We start from the raw sequence: 16,438 nt of genomic DNA on the forward strand, positions 1-16,438 counted from the left end.
CTCTTTTTCCTGTTTTGTTTTGTTTTTTGTGTGTGTGTGTGTGTGTGTGTGTGTGTGTGTGTGTGTGTGTGTGTTTTTCCCCTGTATTTTTTTTAGATCCTATTTTTGGTCTTGCTTTAGAGCACTAGATTTATTGTAGTATTGATATGATAGTCTAGTAACAAGAATATTGTAGGTCAGTGAAATTTTAGAAAAGTCAAAGTTTGTAAGAATTTAGAAAATTAGAGTATTATGCACCTTATACAAAGAAAAGGTCTGTTCTCTGCAGTGTTGGGACTTATCCTTTTATTTACTTTTAAGCTTTGTTTCTAATTACGTGTAAGTATGGGTATGTGCGTGCACGAATGTAGGTGCCCGTGGGGGTCAAGGCCAGAAGAGGAAGTTGGATCCCCCAGAACTAGAGTTGCAGGTTTTGTGAGCCATACTGAGTCCCAAAGGTGGCTTCTCAGGAAAAGCAGGGAACGCTCTGAACCATGGAGCCGTCTCTTCTCCAGCCTCTTTGTTCTTTTATTAAAGGGTATTTTATAGTTTTGACCTGCCCTCATTCTCTTATATTAAAATGTCTTTTGTGTTCTTACCCTAACAACTGAAGACGGTGGATCCAGGAACAAAAGGAGTAATGAATATTCTTACTGTGGTCTGTGGTTATAGCACTGAGCCCATTCTGTTGGTTATGATGCTGCTGTGTTATTTCTGACATCGATCAGTTAATGGAAAACCATATCATGTATTTCATTTAGTGTTGTGATACTGTTTGGAATTGTACCTGTTCATTTTAGCATATGCCATACATGAATTGTTTTTTTTTTTTTTTTTTTGTACATTTTGTTTCTGGTTTTGAGAAGAATATCTTTACATAAGTTCATTCTATTCCATGGGCTGGATTCTATTTTTCAGGGAAAAAAACAAAACAAAAACAGAAGCCAACATGTGCTTCCTAACTTAATTCCTCTCACCTGAATGGTGTCTGTATTCACACTTTCCTTCTCACTAAAAAGAAGTTACACACACACACACACACACACACACACACACACACACACACACACACAGGGCAGACGTGGTGGTACACACCTGTAATCCCAACCCTCAGAAGGCTGAGGCAGGAGTAAATAGCTCTATGAGTTCAAGCCAGCCTGGGATACATAGAGAGAGCTTGTCTTTTTAGGAATTTAGAGAACATGACTTCTTAAGAAGTCCATTTTGTTTTTCTGAGTGATTCTTTGAAGGCCCCCTTTCCTCTAATACTGTGGCCTTGTAGCAATTAAAAGTGGACCAACACTCATCGTTGCTCTCTGCACTTGGTAGTGAACGCTTCCTGTTTCTGCAGGGTCTCTTCTTGACAGCAGGGATGTGCTAGTATACTCTCTGTTCTTCCCTTCTGTAGCCGCTGTGGCTTAGCCCCGCACTGTTTCCGTTTCTGTTGGTCGTACTCCACTGGCTGAAGAAGATACCTATCCAGATCTACTACGCTTTCAGAGGCTGTCCCTCTGTCTGTTTGTCCCACTAGAGCGGAAAGCCAGAGTTACCCTGGAAAGAGAGGAAAAGAATGAATTCTCAGCTACAAATGCCACCAATTAGAATAGGGATATTCCCTGATTTGTTATTCAGCTTCCTCTTTCCCAAAAATAGCCAAAGCAGATGGGGAGTGGACCAAGAGAAACCAGAACAGATAAGTTTGGGATATTCCCAAAGCATTCATCCTTTAGGAGTTCCTCCATATTCTGATTTTATGAAAGCCAAATAGAATATCTCCAGCAACTACTAGGGCCACACAGTTAACTCTGCCTGAAATGAAAATGAAAAGAAGAAAGCTAGAGGTATCTCTGCATATGGGCAGCCCAGCAGTCTTCCAGGAGAAAAGGCAGGCAGCACATTCTTTGCTTTGGCTCCTTTCTTGTGTAAAGCTATTGCACAATAAATCCTGCGCTGCTCCATATCAGCTGAAGGTAAATCCATAATAGTTTATATCTATGTCTGCTGTTTAAGGATTGGAAAAATACTGAAATAAAACATGGATAGAAAGAGACAGTAGAAAAGATAGAAGGAAGGTGCTAGAGAGAGGCCCGGGAATTCAGAGCATACACTACTCCCCCAAAGGACCAGAGTTTGGTCCCTAGCACCATAGCTCACAGCCAGCTACAGGGGACTTGTCACTGTCTTCTATTCTCCACGACACCTGCACTCAGGTGTACGCACCCCCTACAGACCTGCACATACACCTAATTAAAAATGAAAATCTTTTTTGAAAATTAAATTTTAGAAAGACAGTGGGGAGAAAAATACCACTTTAAAAGCCAAAGGTTGTGTTCACCCATTTTAGAAAATTCTGACCATGGGTCTCCAGCACATCTTTAGTATATCTCGTAGTGTAAAACATGCATGTACATGTATTTTATGAAGGTAAAGTACTATAGTAATTTCTACTATAACTTGTTTTGAATACAAACTTGTTGCATTATGATTCATTGGGGAATAATTAGAGCATAATGCAGTTATCTCTAATGCTTTGGAGCAGTTTCAGAGGCCTACACACACACACACACACACACACACACACACACACACACACACACACACACACACAAGAGCGCATGCGCTCCTCCCTACTGGTTTGATAGGGAAGGTCTCAGACAGGAACACCAATAGTGCCTGTTAAAAGAAACACGTCTCCTCCCTTGTAGGGTGTACTGTCTATGTTGATGTTTCTACATCTTTGCTTTTTCATGTGTGTCTTAGTGTTCTATTGCTATGAAGAGACATCATGATTACAGCAACTCTTATAAAGGAAACCGTTTTTAATTGTGGCTGGCTTACAGTTTCAGAGGCTTAGTCCATTCTCCTCATGGCAGGGAGCATGGCAGAGTGCAGGCAGACATGAGAGCTGAGGTGCTGAGAGCTCTGCATCTGGATCCGCAGGCGGCAGCAACAGAGAGACTCTTGAGCTTGGCATTGGCTTTTGACACCTCAAAGCCCACCCCCAGTGACACACTTCCTCCAACAAGGCCACACCTCCTAATTCCTGTCATTGAATGTGTGGGGAGGGTGCTAATTTTGTAATCTAGGTATAGGCAGCCAGCAGGTTAGGGTGAGCACACTGTTAATCTTATCTGAGAAACTTGCCTAGTGTTAGACAGGACTGTTCTTGAAAGTCCAGATGTGGGAAAGGATAGGAACAGATGCTTGGCAGCTAGAGTGGACTGGAATGTGAGTGTGCCCAGCTGTACAAGTGTTAAATCATGGTGCATATAATCTTTTTTTTTTTTTGGTTTTTTCGAGACAGGGTTTCTCTGTGTAGCTTTGCGCCTTTCCTGGATCTCGCTCTGTAGACCAGGCTGGCCTCGAACTCACAGAGATCTGCCTGCCTCTGCCTCCCGAGTGCTGGGATTAAAGGCATGCACCACCACCGCCCGGCAGGTACATATAATCTTACCCAGTGTTCCACTTAATGCATGGCAGGAAGCTGATAGAAGACTTTAAGTCGTTCTTTCTCAGTCCCTAGGGCCACATGATAGAAGCCTCTCATTGTATGCTTTTGTTACCTCTTAGGATTCTCAATCTCATACCACTCATGTGTACCCAGTAGCCCGGTTGTTCCATGGTTAAGACCAGCGTCCTGTTTCAGAGATTGATAGTTACTAAGAAGCTTGTGAGATATTGACCAAGTGTCTATGGAAACCAGCTCCCTGTGCAGAGAGCACAGCTGTGAATGAAGGAAGTTCAGGAGGTAGGAATGCAGAAAAGGAATTCACTCTGTGACACAGTTAAAGCTTGAGCTGAGTCAGCCGTTAATCCAGGGGTTCTCATTTTTGTCTGGACCATCCATTGTGGGGATGTATGTTCTCTGATTATAGGAGATGATCACCACTACCCCTGGCCTTTTCCCTCTAGATACTATGACAATCAAAAACATCTTGAAACATTACTGTCAAGTGTACCCTTGGTGGACTGATGAAATTGTCTTGGCAAAACCACTTAATTTTACTATACTTTTTATATCTAGCTTCTTGTTTTTAGGACACACATAGGATAGGGGAACAGGTTAAATGATAACACCATTGGAATGTTCTAAAGTTTTATGTGATACTTGACTATACTTCATTTCTTGATAAAATAATCAGCTTCAAAAGCATGCACGCACGCAGGGCGGGGGTGGTGGTGGTGATTCCAAACAATTGTTTCTAGCTTGAAATAATTACCATACACATCCAGTGACCAGATAAATATTTTCTTGTAGTCTCTCTTAGTTGTATTATAATTTAATGTTTTAGTCTTTTTTCCTTAGACACATTGCTAGATATTTATAAATTTTATCAAATTTTTTCAAAGAATCCATTTTTCTTTCATTTATTTTCTATTTTTCATTTGATTGATATGTGTAGATTTTCTGACTACAGATATGCTCCTTGTATTTCGTTGGTTCTTGCATTGGTTTAGTTTCTTTGTTTCGTGTGCACGTGTATGCGTGCGTGTGCGTGTGCGTGTGTGTGTGTGTGTTGCACCATATGTGGTACATGTGCACATATGAATTTATCCTTGTCTAGATTCCCCATTTGGAAGCTGAGGTCATTAGAAGCCCATGTACTTTTTTCTATATGTGTTAAATATGAAGCATGTCTCTAACTTACACCAGCAGGCTACGAGTTGTCGTATTTGGTCATTTTGTTTGTTTTCCTTTAGTTAAAGTATGTTCTAATTTACTTTTCTCCACTTCTTTGAAAACTTATGGATTTCTTTAGTAGTGCAGTGTTTACTTCTCAAATATTTGGAGTTTCTCAGAAACATTTTTTACTGACTTGAAAGTTAATATGACCTAGGGTGTTATTTAAGTTCCAGTATATCTTCAAGCTTTTTGTATATTGTGGCGTATGATCTGTCTTGGTAATCAGTCCACATACATTTAGAAAGAATGTGTGTTTGCTTTTGTTCAGTCTTCTGTACTCCTACAGCTGTAGATTTATTTGTATTTTCATTCTCTTAGTTCTCCCATTTTTTTCTTAACGTGTGTTGAAGCTCTTCATTTAGGCACAAAATTATTTAGAATGCTTGTGACCTTGATGGATTGACCCTTTGGTAATTGTCTTTATCCTTAGTAGTAGTCTTGCCTGAAAGTGATAGGTAAATGGTGCTGGTTGTGGCGCTGGTTACTGGCAGAAAAGTCAGGAGCCACAGCCAGGACTACCAGAGTTAGAGAGCTTTATTAGGAGGGAAAGGTGGGGAGAGAGAGGGGAGCCAGGCCTGGGGGGAGGAAGCAGAGCAGAGAGCAGGGAGCAGAGAGAGAGGGTGGAGTCCAAGTCTGGCTTAAGGCTCAGATTACATGACCACACCTTAGTCTCCAGTGCCCTCCTAGGAGTGAGGACAAGATTCTAACAGAAATGGATTTCTTGTAGGCAGCATGTAGTTGGGTTTGGTCTTTCTTTCTTCCTTTCATTCTATTCTTTCCCTTCCCTTCCCTTCCCTTCCCTTCCCTTCCCTTCCCTTCCCTTCCCTTCCCTTCCCTTCCCTTCCCTTCCCTTCCCTTCCCTTCCCTTCCCTTCCCTTCCTCCTTCCCTTCCTCCTTCCCTTCCTCCTTCCCTTCCTCCTTCTTCCCTTCCTCCTTCTTCCCTTCCTCCTTCTTCCCTTCCTCCTTCTTCCCTTCCTCCTTCCCTTCCTCCTTCCCTTCCTCCTTCCCTTCCTCCTTCCCTTCCTCCTTCCCTTCCTCCTTCCCTTCCTCCTTCTTCCCTTCCTCCTTCCCTTCCTCCTTCTTCCCTTCCTCCTTCCCTTCCTCCTTCTTCCCTTTCTCCTTCCCTTCCTCCTTCTTCCCTTTCTCCTTCCCTTCCTCCTTCTTCCCTTTCTCCTTTCCTTTCCTTTCTCCTTTCCTTTCCTTTCTCCTTTCCTTTCCTTTCTCCTTTCCTTTCCTTTCTCCTTTCCTTTCCTTTCTCCTTTCCTTTCCTTTTTCCTTTCCTTTCCTTTCCTTTCCTTTCCTTTCCTTTCCTTTCCTTTCCTTTCCTTTCCTTTCCTTTTTCCTTTCCTTTTTCCTTTCCTTTTTCCTTTCCTTTCCTTTCCTTTCCTTTCCTTTCCTTTCCTTTCCTTTCCTTTCCTTTCCTTTCCTTTCCTTTCCTTTCCTTTCCTTTCCTTTCCTTTCCTTTCCTTTCCTTTCCTTTCCTTTCCTTTCCTTTCCTTTCCTTTCCTTTTTTCTTTCTTGAAACAGGGTCTCACTCTTCAGTCCCAGCTGGCTTGAACTTGCTATGGAGACCAGGCTAGCCATGAACTTACAGAGATCCACTTGCCTCTGTCTCCCAAGTGCTGGGGTTAAAGGCATATGCTACCATGCCCAGACCATAATGATCATAATTTCTGATTCATTGTTTGTTTGTTTCTTTCTTTCTTTTCTTTGTTGTTTTTGTTTTTGAGACAGGTCTCTGTGTATCTTTGGAGCCTGTCCTAGAACTTGCTCTGTAGACCAGGCAGGCCTGGAACTCACAGAGATCTGCCTACCTCTACCTCTGCCTCCCAAGTGCTGGGATTAAAGGCACGTGCTACTATCTCTGGGCCCTAATTTCTGATTCTTTTTTTTTTTGTTGTTGTTGTTGTTGTTGTTGTTGTTGTTGTTGTTGTTGTTAGACAGGGTTTCTCTGTGTAGCTTTGCGCCTTTCCTGGATCTGGCTCTGTAAATCAGACTGGCCTTGAACTCACAGAGATCCACCTGCCTCTGCCTCCTGAGTGCAGGGATTAAAGGTGTGCGCCACCACCGCCCAGCATAATTTCTGATTCTTAACCCAGGTGTTTGGCACATTTGCATGTATTGTGATTATTGATTAGAGGTGAAGTTTTAATTCACTAGCTCACTATTTCCTTTTTCTTATCCATTTTCTTCTTTGTTTCCTTTTCCCCTTTTTATACCTTCTTTTGGGTTAATATTAGTGGTTTTCATCATACCTTTCCACTTTAATCATTGGAGTGTTAGCTATATCTAATTGGGTTTCTTGTTTGTTTCTTTAGTGGCTGCTTTTCATTTGAGTCTACATGTTTAATAGCATAGTTAGCCTCCAGTCATGTTCTGCTCTTTTCTATCTCTAGGCCTTGTTTATTGCTTTGCATCATCAAACAAATATTCCACAGCGTAAACAAATGTAACACATCTTCAACTAATATTCCAAAACACAGTGCCATGAGTCATTGGTCGGCTCGAGGCCTCTGGTACACCACCAATAATGGGCCCCTACTGGGGCTTCTCTTGTATATCCTGTTGTCCTGTGTCATAGAGATCCTGCTCTTTGGAATCTGTAGGTTCATCCCCCTCACCTGCTCCAACAGTTTATAGATTCATTGGATGTTGGGGTAGGCCAACTCACAGCCCTGGTTCAGGGCCTGGTTGGTAGCTGGGTTGGTCACTACTACCCACATGAACTCTCCCGCACTGCTTCAGCCAGCCTACTAATGTAGCCTACAGCAAGGAGTGGGTCCAGTCCTGCTCTTGGGCCCTCAGACCCAGGTCCTCCTCATCACCAGGGCCAGCTCTGCTGTTGTGCTCAGGCCAAGTACAAGGCCCTCTCTCCTGATTGCTGTAGGGGGCATACGAGTGGGTGGGGTCAGCTTACCTGCTCTCCTGCCCTTAGGGCTGGCCCATCTGTGCTCCCAAGAACAGGGTCAGCTCTAGTGTGCTCTCTAGGCAGGGTGCAGGACCAATCTTCTCTGTGCTGCAGCTGGTGAGGGGCAGGCTAGTTCTCTCACTCTGGTGACCCTGGGACCAGCTCTCTCACCTGCTGCAGATGGTAGTGGGGTGGGGGAGCATCTTTCCGTCACCCATGCCACCACACAGTAGACAAGCAGAAACAGGGTCAGCTCACCTGCATCCCCGACCACAGGGTTAACTCTAGTGTGAGACCATCTTTCCTAGGACAGGGTGAGCTCTCTCCTGAGGGGTACGACCAGCTCACCTGCTGAGGTATCCAGTGAGGGGCAGGACCAGCCATCTCAGGGCCGGTGAAGGGTAGGGCTGGCTCTACACAGCATAGTTCCAATTACCTCCATGCTAAAACTGGTCATGAACATTACCACAGACCCCGGCTGCAGCTGGACCACAGACTTGGTCAGCAGCAGCAGCTTGGGCCTCGATGCCCAAACACCATGGCCCTGGTGGCAGCACAGGCCACTCAGATCAGCACAGTCCTGGTGACAGCATGGCCCCAGGGCATAACATGGTCACAGGTGGCTGGCCAGACCCTGGGCATCCACAGAGCCCTCGGTTGCAACTGGAGCCACAGACACCACCCCAGACTCTGGCCACAGACCCAGACATGGCCCTTGGTGGCAGCATGGCCCTCGGATACCCTTATGGCCAGTTTGCAGCCCAGACCTCAGGTATCTATGTGGCCTTTGGTGGCAACATGAGTCACAGACATCAATACAGAACCTGACTGTGGTAGGACCATGGACACAGACATGGTCGTAGGCAGCAGCCCAGGACAGGAGCCACAGATATCAACACAGGCCCGCTTGGCTGCTCCAAGGCCCCAGATTAAGACCTAGGTCATAGCCCAGGCCCAGACATCTCCCTGGACTTGGGTGGCCAACTGGCCATTCAGGTCAGCCTGTTCCTCACCACCCTCACCTCTCTAGATCCGCCTCTTTCCCCAGCCCACAAACCATTCCCCCTCTCCTCTCTTCCACCTCCCAGCCCTGTCCTCTCAGCACAGTGATGCTCAACTGTTCAGTGCCAGGGCTCTTGGTTGGGTCACATTTAGCTGAGTACTGCCTGCCCCAGCCCCAAGAGATAGCACAGAGCTGCTGCCTTTCCGCTCTCCCATACCTGGTCTTAGAGACCTTGGGCAGTACTTGGTATGATGACACCTGGCACCGAGTGGGCTCCTAGATGATTGTGACCCCTGCAGATACAAAAGCCTGGGGGCTGGGGCATCTGTGTCCACTTCCGATTCAGGTGGCATTGGCTCCTCCTTGTAACTTCTGTTTTTATTGCTATGGTCAGAATGAAGCCTGTCCCATTTCTTCTTTTAGAAAAAGTAAAATAGATGTCTTTGTGGTCTAATAGACTTCTTTTTTTTTTTTTAATATTTATTTATTATGTATATAGTATTCTGCCTGCATGTGTCCTTGCAGACCAGAAGAGGGCACCAGATTTCATTACGGGTGGTTGTATGCCACCATGTGGTTGCTGGGACTTGAACTCAGGACCTCTGGAGCACCTTTGGAAGAACAGTCTGTGCTTTTAACCACTGAGCCATCTCTCCAGCCCTTTTTTTTTTTTTTTTTTTTTTTAATTTATTTGCATTGGTGTGAGGGTGTCAGATCCTCTAAAGCTAGAGGTACAGACGGTTGTGAGCTGCCATATGAGTGCTGGAAATTGAACCCAGGTCCTCTGGAAAAGCAGCCAGTGCTCCTAACCACTGAGCCATCTGTCCAGCCCCCTAATAGACTTCTTATTGATTATATGTATACATATGTTTCTGGGTGTGAGAGGGGCAATGGGGCCTGCGGTGGAGCCCTAGGCCTTTGTACATGCTGGGTAGATTAGGTTGAGTGCTCTGCCATTGAGCAACATCCTTATCCCCTGTCGATCTTACTTTCTATGGTGAGTTTTGAATCCATTGTTTATTTATGTAAGGTCTTTTGATTTTAAAGGTACTTTAAAACATTTACCTTGTGTTTTTTTTTAAGAGCCACTCTTACAAATTCTGAATTTCTTTGATTATGATAGAACTCTTGAGAATATATCCAAGGTATGAGGCACTTAATGACCCTTATCAATTTAGAATCATTTGCATTTGACATCAAAAACTGAGCATGTCTGTTACCCAGCACTTGGGAGGGAGGCTGATAAGAGTTCAAGGCCAAATTCGACTTAAACATTGAGGCTCTGTTTTGAAAGGGGAAAAAAGGAAGGAGACTTACAGACTAGGACATGAACTTGATTTTTTTCTCAAATGTGATTGAAAGAATAATGTTTTTGGCTAATCTCTAGACAAATTTGATACCTAGTCTTAGGTGTTAAGAAATATCTAAATAATTATGTATAGTATATATAAACTTTAAAACTCTGTTGCAGCTGGGGATATAGCTCAGTGATAAAGCATTTGCCAACATTCCCAAACCTCTGGATTTGATTCCCAGCACTATAAAACAAAACCTATCCCCCGCAGCTTCACTGCTTTAAGTGAACCTCATTAAGTGTGTGTGTTACATTTACATGTTGTGTGTATGTGTGTGTCACTCTGTGTGTGTGGTCAGAGGTCAGCTTGCAGTTGTGAATCCCCTCCTTCTGACGTGTGGGTCCTGAAAATTGAACTTCAGTCACCAGGCTTAATGGCAATCATCTTTATCTGCCTCGCTGTCCCACTAGCCCAGGAATCTATATTTTAAGGCCAAATTTTATATGCTTATTTTCCTTCAGGCATATAAACAGCTATTTAGAGATATTTGCACTTTAATTGAGCTCATACTCTTAGAAATACTTTAGTTCTGTTGAGACGGATTAGTGTATGAGTAATAGGTCCTGTAACTACTGTTGTTAGATCCATAATTGGGAGCTTTGTCTGGAGCAAAACCAAGAACTGTTGCGTATTGGAGGCTGGGGGCTGGACTGTACCTCCAGAGCAGCTGTAACTGGCTTCCGTACAGAGCTGGCAATTCCAATTCCACAGAATCCTGGAACTGCCACCCGAGGCACCTTTCCACTCTACCTTCCCCAAAGCCTCGTCTCCAAACTCTTCAGAAAGAGCCATCGTTTTAAGGTATTCTACTCTACAGTTACGGATGTGAGGGTTTTTGAATGTTCTCTGTGGCCTTTCTAATTTTCCTGAAGAGGTGTAGTGGAGCTTGACCACAAATGCTTAGAATAAAACTTTCTGTTGAAATAGTGGCGTCTAGTTTGCAATAAAACATTAAGAGGCTCTAGTTAGATTTCTGATGTCTGTATTTTTCTGTGTTCTTATATTTTTCTCATTATAACTGAATGTTAATATACATTTTTAAACATAGTGCATTAAAATTGATTATATTTTTATAAATTTACAGTGTTAAAATTCAATTATAAACACTCTGAAGTCTCCCTTGCTTTCTGGTTGGATTGGTAGTGTCTGCATCTCTCTTCACTGCACGTTCCTTCCCACGACAGAAAGCATCCTCCCTGAGGAGCCGACACATTAGCAGTCAGCTCTGTTGTTATTACTGTCAAGAAGCAGTTGCTGGGAATCTTCATTTATATTTTTAAGCAAGGCAGTCAAGCCAGCTGAATCACTTGACAAAATCCCATACAGGAATTGGCTCGAGACTTAAAGGGAGAAAAGTGATGGCAAATTTTTCTTTGGTTTATCGTCAGACTTTTCTTTTGCCCAAGATTGAATTTTGCCTCTGCTTAATTGCTTTACAGGCGTTCTTGTGATGTTACACAATAGAGGGGGGGGGAGAAAGGAGCTGTGCCTGTGTGGTGTGTGTCTCAAACCCCGTGCTAGAGAGGGAGAGAACGAATAAGCAAGCTGGTTTGACCAGAAACAGAACTGCCTAGGACAGATTAAGAGACAAGCAAGGCTTGGAATCCGAGAGCAAGCAGAGTGGAAATTTACTGCGGCTCTGTGAGTGTTCAAGTGATCATTTTCTGCTAACGTTTTCCGGTGGTGACTGTTACTCTTCAGAGAGTCAGAAAGTCTTTCTCCAGCACACTTGAGTAACAGGGGGCATCCTTTATTAAACGGAAGAGCAAGGCTTCTTCATCTGAAGTGCTTTGAACCCGAGAAAAGAGCTGTCTTCAGCACCTGCCCATGGGTCGACTTGTTGTTGCTTAGACAAGCTGGGGGAGTTTCTGGAGCCCTTGGTGAGTATCAGCCAGGTTGTCTGTATTGGTTTGTGTTGAGGAAAACGAACTAGTAAGGCGTAATTGAGTTCTACGGCCGTGCTCGTATGTTCATGTTAAACTAGACTGTTGCTTGCTTCTCTGCACGGTGAACTGCTGTTACTAGGAGAGGTCTGAAAAAACAACAACTACCAAACAATACTTCTCTGTTGCCTAAGGCACTTGAATCCTTACCAACTGGTCTGTGTCCTCCAAATATCTTATTTTGGAAGTGGTTTTTTATTTACAGTTTCCAAAAATAAAATAGTGGCAGTGTTCTGTTCTTCATGTTTTTCTATCAAGTGCTTGAAAACTTGGAAGTTATCTGTATATTGTCAGTAAATGTAAAGCTATTGTTATGACGTTTGATATATAAGTTATTATGAATTATATCATCCCACCATAATTCAACTTAAAGTATTGCTAGCTTAATTGAAAGTGCCATAATTTAAATGTTAAATGCTACCATGAACTTCAAAGCAATGCCTGGTTTCTTCAAAGTTCTGTAAGAAAAATAAAAAAGAAATAATTTACCTGTATAACTTATTGTTGCTGTAAGATGAATAGATATACATTTTTGAGTTAAAAGAGCTCAGCAGTTATTTTCTTTGTATCGTGATGCCAAGTTCCCATGTAGTCAGTCATGTAGCTCTCTTGCAGAGAATATAGCTAGAAGTATATGTGTTATAAAAGAACAAAGAAAGTTGGCTCTTAGTACATTTATTTACATTCCAATAAAGCCTTCACTTGTATAATCTTTAATAGGATATTGTATATTCTCTATTGTTGCATATAATACAGGTGTAAACATACGTGTTATATAAAAGGTATGCATATAAAGTGTGTGATTATTCTCCTGGAGAAGGAAGTATATATTGTTAACTATTAAATTGACTCATTGACTAAAGACAGACATTTTGAGCAAAGTTTCTATTCTACCCTGTGCTATCCTCAAGAAATTTGTGCCTTCAGTTATTGATTCAAGTGGGTCTTTTAAGGCAGAAAAAATTAATTAAAATGAAGACTTCTGCAGAGAGCCAGTAAACATGCAGTAGGCTTAGAGCCTGGACATAAAATGGCTTGCTTTTTCCAGTAGCTCCTCTATTCTACGTGTACAGAAGCCTGTAGAACAGGTTTTCTTGTGTGGCTTTTTTCCCTCCAGTTTGTTGATCTAATGTATAAGAAGCAACTCAGTTGGTCTGTGGAAACTTTTGAACAAACTATTATACACTTAAAGTCCATGCTTTTACTTCTTTACATAATATCAATACTACATCCTTTAATGGATGAAATTTACAGTAAACTTGATAGTCTTCTGGGAGAAAATTGCTTTAGTAATTTGCTAGTGATGGCACCATTTCTTAAGCCCACAGTAATGTAAATATAGAAAGAAAGAATGTGTCATCCCAGTTTACAAATGCTTTATTGCAGGAGTTCATTTGTGAGCAGACTGCTGAGTGTAAGAACCCGTCCCTGAGAAATCATTTGTCAAGTGGCTGTTAGGCCTTATTATAGGCTGAGAATATAATTTATTCACACTGCAGAAAGACCATTGTCACCTTGTGAGAGACTAAAGCATCAGTTCTAGTGCCAAAACCAAATGTGACACAACCATGGAAAGGTGCTTTATTTCTGCTCTGTATCAATGCTTAAAGAAAAGCAAGTGTAATACAAAGGTCGTACATTTGGAAGGAAGCTTAAATGGGATTCTTAGGTACTTCCAAAGTTGGCTTCAGTTTTGATAGTGCCCAGTCGAACATTGCTGTCAGGGATCTCTCTCGGTATAGGAGACTTTCTAGCCTTGCTTCTCTGTGTAGTGGTCCTGGAGTCTAGTACAGTGAGTAGCACATAGTAGGTGCCTGATTAGAATACCACCTGAGGATTGGCCTGCTTCTTTGGTCTCCATAAATGGAATGGAGAGGCTAGTGAGATGGTCAGTACAGTGCTTGCCACCCCAGCACCCTCTTAAAAATCCAAGTGTGGTAGTACACTCCTGTGATATTAGTGCTGGGGACGTGAAGATGGGATTCCACAGCTTGCCAGCCAGCTAGTCCTGCTTAATGGCTGAGCTCCGGGTTCAATGAGAGACCTTGTCTCAGTAAAATAAGGTGGAAAGAAATAGAGAAAGATACCCATCTGGCCTCTACTGGCATACATACCTAGATGCCTTCCCACTCTCATGTACATACACATGCATGAACAACACACACACACACACACACACACACACACACACACACACACACACACTTTCCCTACCACCACGAGAGGGAGAGAGGGAAAAGCGGGGAGGGGAAGGGGGGGGAGAGGAAGAGAGAGGAATAGCTTTCCCAAAGTGTCCAAAAAAGTATAGGGGCTTAATGGTACACATTTTCCATTATAAGAAGGAGATGGCCTGAAGGGAATTGATTGAATTATGAAATGTGAACAAAGCAAAATAGGACTGAATGATCCCAACTGACAAGAGACTGACTGTGGCACATCTAGATGGCAGTCCTGGGTGAGTGGACTTGGTGAGGAGAGGAGGCCAGGGTATGTGTTAAATACCTTGAATACATGAAACATTTTGAAGTGAGAAGTCAGATGTCAACTCAAAGGGATTATCTATTTCATATATATACTAGGAACAATATGAAGAAATGTGGCCTACTTTAAAAATCCAGATTAACTCTGTCCAAGTTTATCTATCCAATTCAGTTAGATGGGTCCTGAATTTTTCTTTAAAGTGTTCATACACAAAATATACATAAAATATGAAAGTTAGCCGTGCCATTGACCCATTTAGTGAGACAATGAATAGTTGTAGGCTACATTTACCTGGGATCTCCCTTTCGTCTTTCCATTCCAGAATAATTTTAAAGTAGTGATGTTGAGTTGTCCTAAGTGGCATATAATAGATTCTTACTTAATATTTATTAACTAAATGAATAGGTTTGGAGACTTTGCTGTATGCATGTGCATACATATTGCCACTTAGAGAAACTAGCCCATTTCCTTTAGAAGGAAAAAACATCTATTATAACCATATTGACATGCATATTACTTATAGTCATATGCACTCTTCCATTGCTAATTAAAAATAATTGCTTAAGCAGAAATCTTTACTGTCTATAAGTAAAAAAACATACTTTCTAACTTGGTGACTTAAGTTTCCAGCAGAGACTCATCACATTTCTTCCAGCTTTGGAAAGACAAAGGATTATATTAATATATCAGTCAGAAAAACTAAATCTACTGTGGGTGTAGTATATTGAGTAAGAAGTTAGCTTCAGCTGAATCACTTTTATGTCTGTACTCTGATGATATTGTTATAGACTGACAGTAGACAAGTGCAGAGCTTACTGATGTTTTGAAGTAATTGTTTTCACAGGATAAACCTATAAACCAGACTAATGTCAAGAATGGAATCTAACCAAAATTCATATTTCCTAAGTGTGTGTGTGTGTATGTGTATGTGTGTGTGTGTGCGTGTGTGTGCGCGCGCGCGCACGTGTGCGTGCGAGCTATGCGCACACACTTGCTCCTGTGCCATGGCATGACAGTGAAGGTCAGAGAATAACGTAAGGTTATTGGTGTTGGTGCTTTCCTTGCATCACATGGGTTTTAGAGATTGACTCAGGTCATCAGGTTCAGCAGCAAGCAATTTTATCCTGAGCTATGTCAGCAGCCTTGATTATTCTGTTATAAAGAAACCCATTTGGGGACCTCAGTGAGCTTGAATGCTGTCATTATAGCTACTGGTTTGGGAGAATGCTGATCTAACTACAAATCGCTACTATAAATTGAGATTGTGAAACTCTAATATAAAATATCACTCATTAATAGTCATTCACAGTTAATAAATGTAGAACATTTCTCTCCTATAAATGGCTGTAACTGTCAGCAGAAACATTACTGTGGACCTAATGAAATTCCTGGCTTTTCTTGGAACAGTAGTAAGTTCCTAAACTCACAATAAATATGTTAGTAGTTTTATGTCTTTCTAACCTCGTATATTAATTCTATTTTTAAATTTATGTAACATAGTGCACTGGAAATAAAGCATAGTTATTAAAGACAAGTGTCTCTCTTATAAAAGAGTTTTTATTCTCATGTAAGTCAGACAAAGGTACCTAGATGAATGAGAATTCATGAGACATTTCTCAAGTTCTATTTCTGTAAATTATTCATTTTTAGAAAGTATCTCTCCCCTCCAGACACTGTGAACAAAATAAACCATATAAAAACTCAGCAAGCCAGGCCTGGTGGAGCACACCTGTAATCCTAGCACTAAAGAGGTCACAGAAAGGATGTCATTCAAATTGATTTGATGAACCTCTAGAGCAGTGGTTCTCAACCTGTGGGTTGTGATCTCTTTGAGGGTCAAACAACCCTTTTATAAGGGTTGCCTAACTAAGACCATCAGCAAACAAAGCTATTTACATTACAGTTCAAAACAGCTAAATTACAGTTATGAAGTAACAATGAAAATAATTTTATGATTGGGGGTCACCACAACATGATGAACTGTGTTAAAGAGTCATAGCTTTAGGAAGGTTGAGAACCACTGCTCTAGAGTAAAGAATTATCTGTGAAATTATTTTTTATATTTTATTGGTAGTCTGCTGATTT

The 16,438-nt window shown here is 42.0% G+C and overlaps 1 protein-coding gene across 4 annotated transcripts in view; it reads left to right on the forward strand.

Annotated features, from left to right (window-relative positions):
• Positions 1-16,438, forward strand: part of Cab39l (calcium binding protein 39 like) — a 116,763-nt gene that overhangs the window by 31,748 nt on the left and 68,577 nt on the right. Inside the window, exon 1 of one of the 4 annotated variants that reach the window (XM_042284950.2) lies at positions 11,408-11,809. The exons of 2 other annotated variants lie outside the window; for them this stretch is intronic. The gene's annotated coding sequence lies outside the window, so the exon portion shown is untranslated. Of the gene's footprint in view, positions 1-11,407; positions 11,810-16,438 lie in introns of those variants that run through there. One more of the 4 variants, XM_076545108.1, reaches the window with a different exon arrangement.

The sequence above is a fragment of the Peromyscus maniculatus genome, chromosome 9 (genome assembly GCF_049852395.1).
Source record: "Peromyscus maniculatus bairdii isolate BWxNUB_F1_BW_parent chromosome 9, HU_Pman_BW_mat_3.1, whole genome shotgun sequence".
In the NCBI taxonomy this organism is placed as follows: domain Eukaryota; kingdom Metazoa; phylum Chordata; class Mammalia; order Rodentia; family Cricetidae; genus Peromyscus; species Peromyscus maniculatus.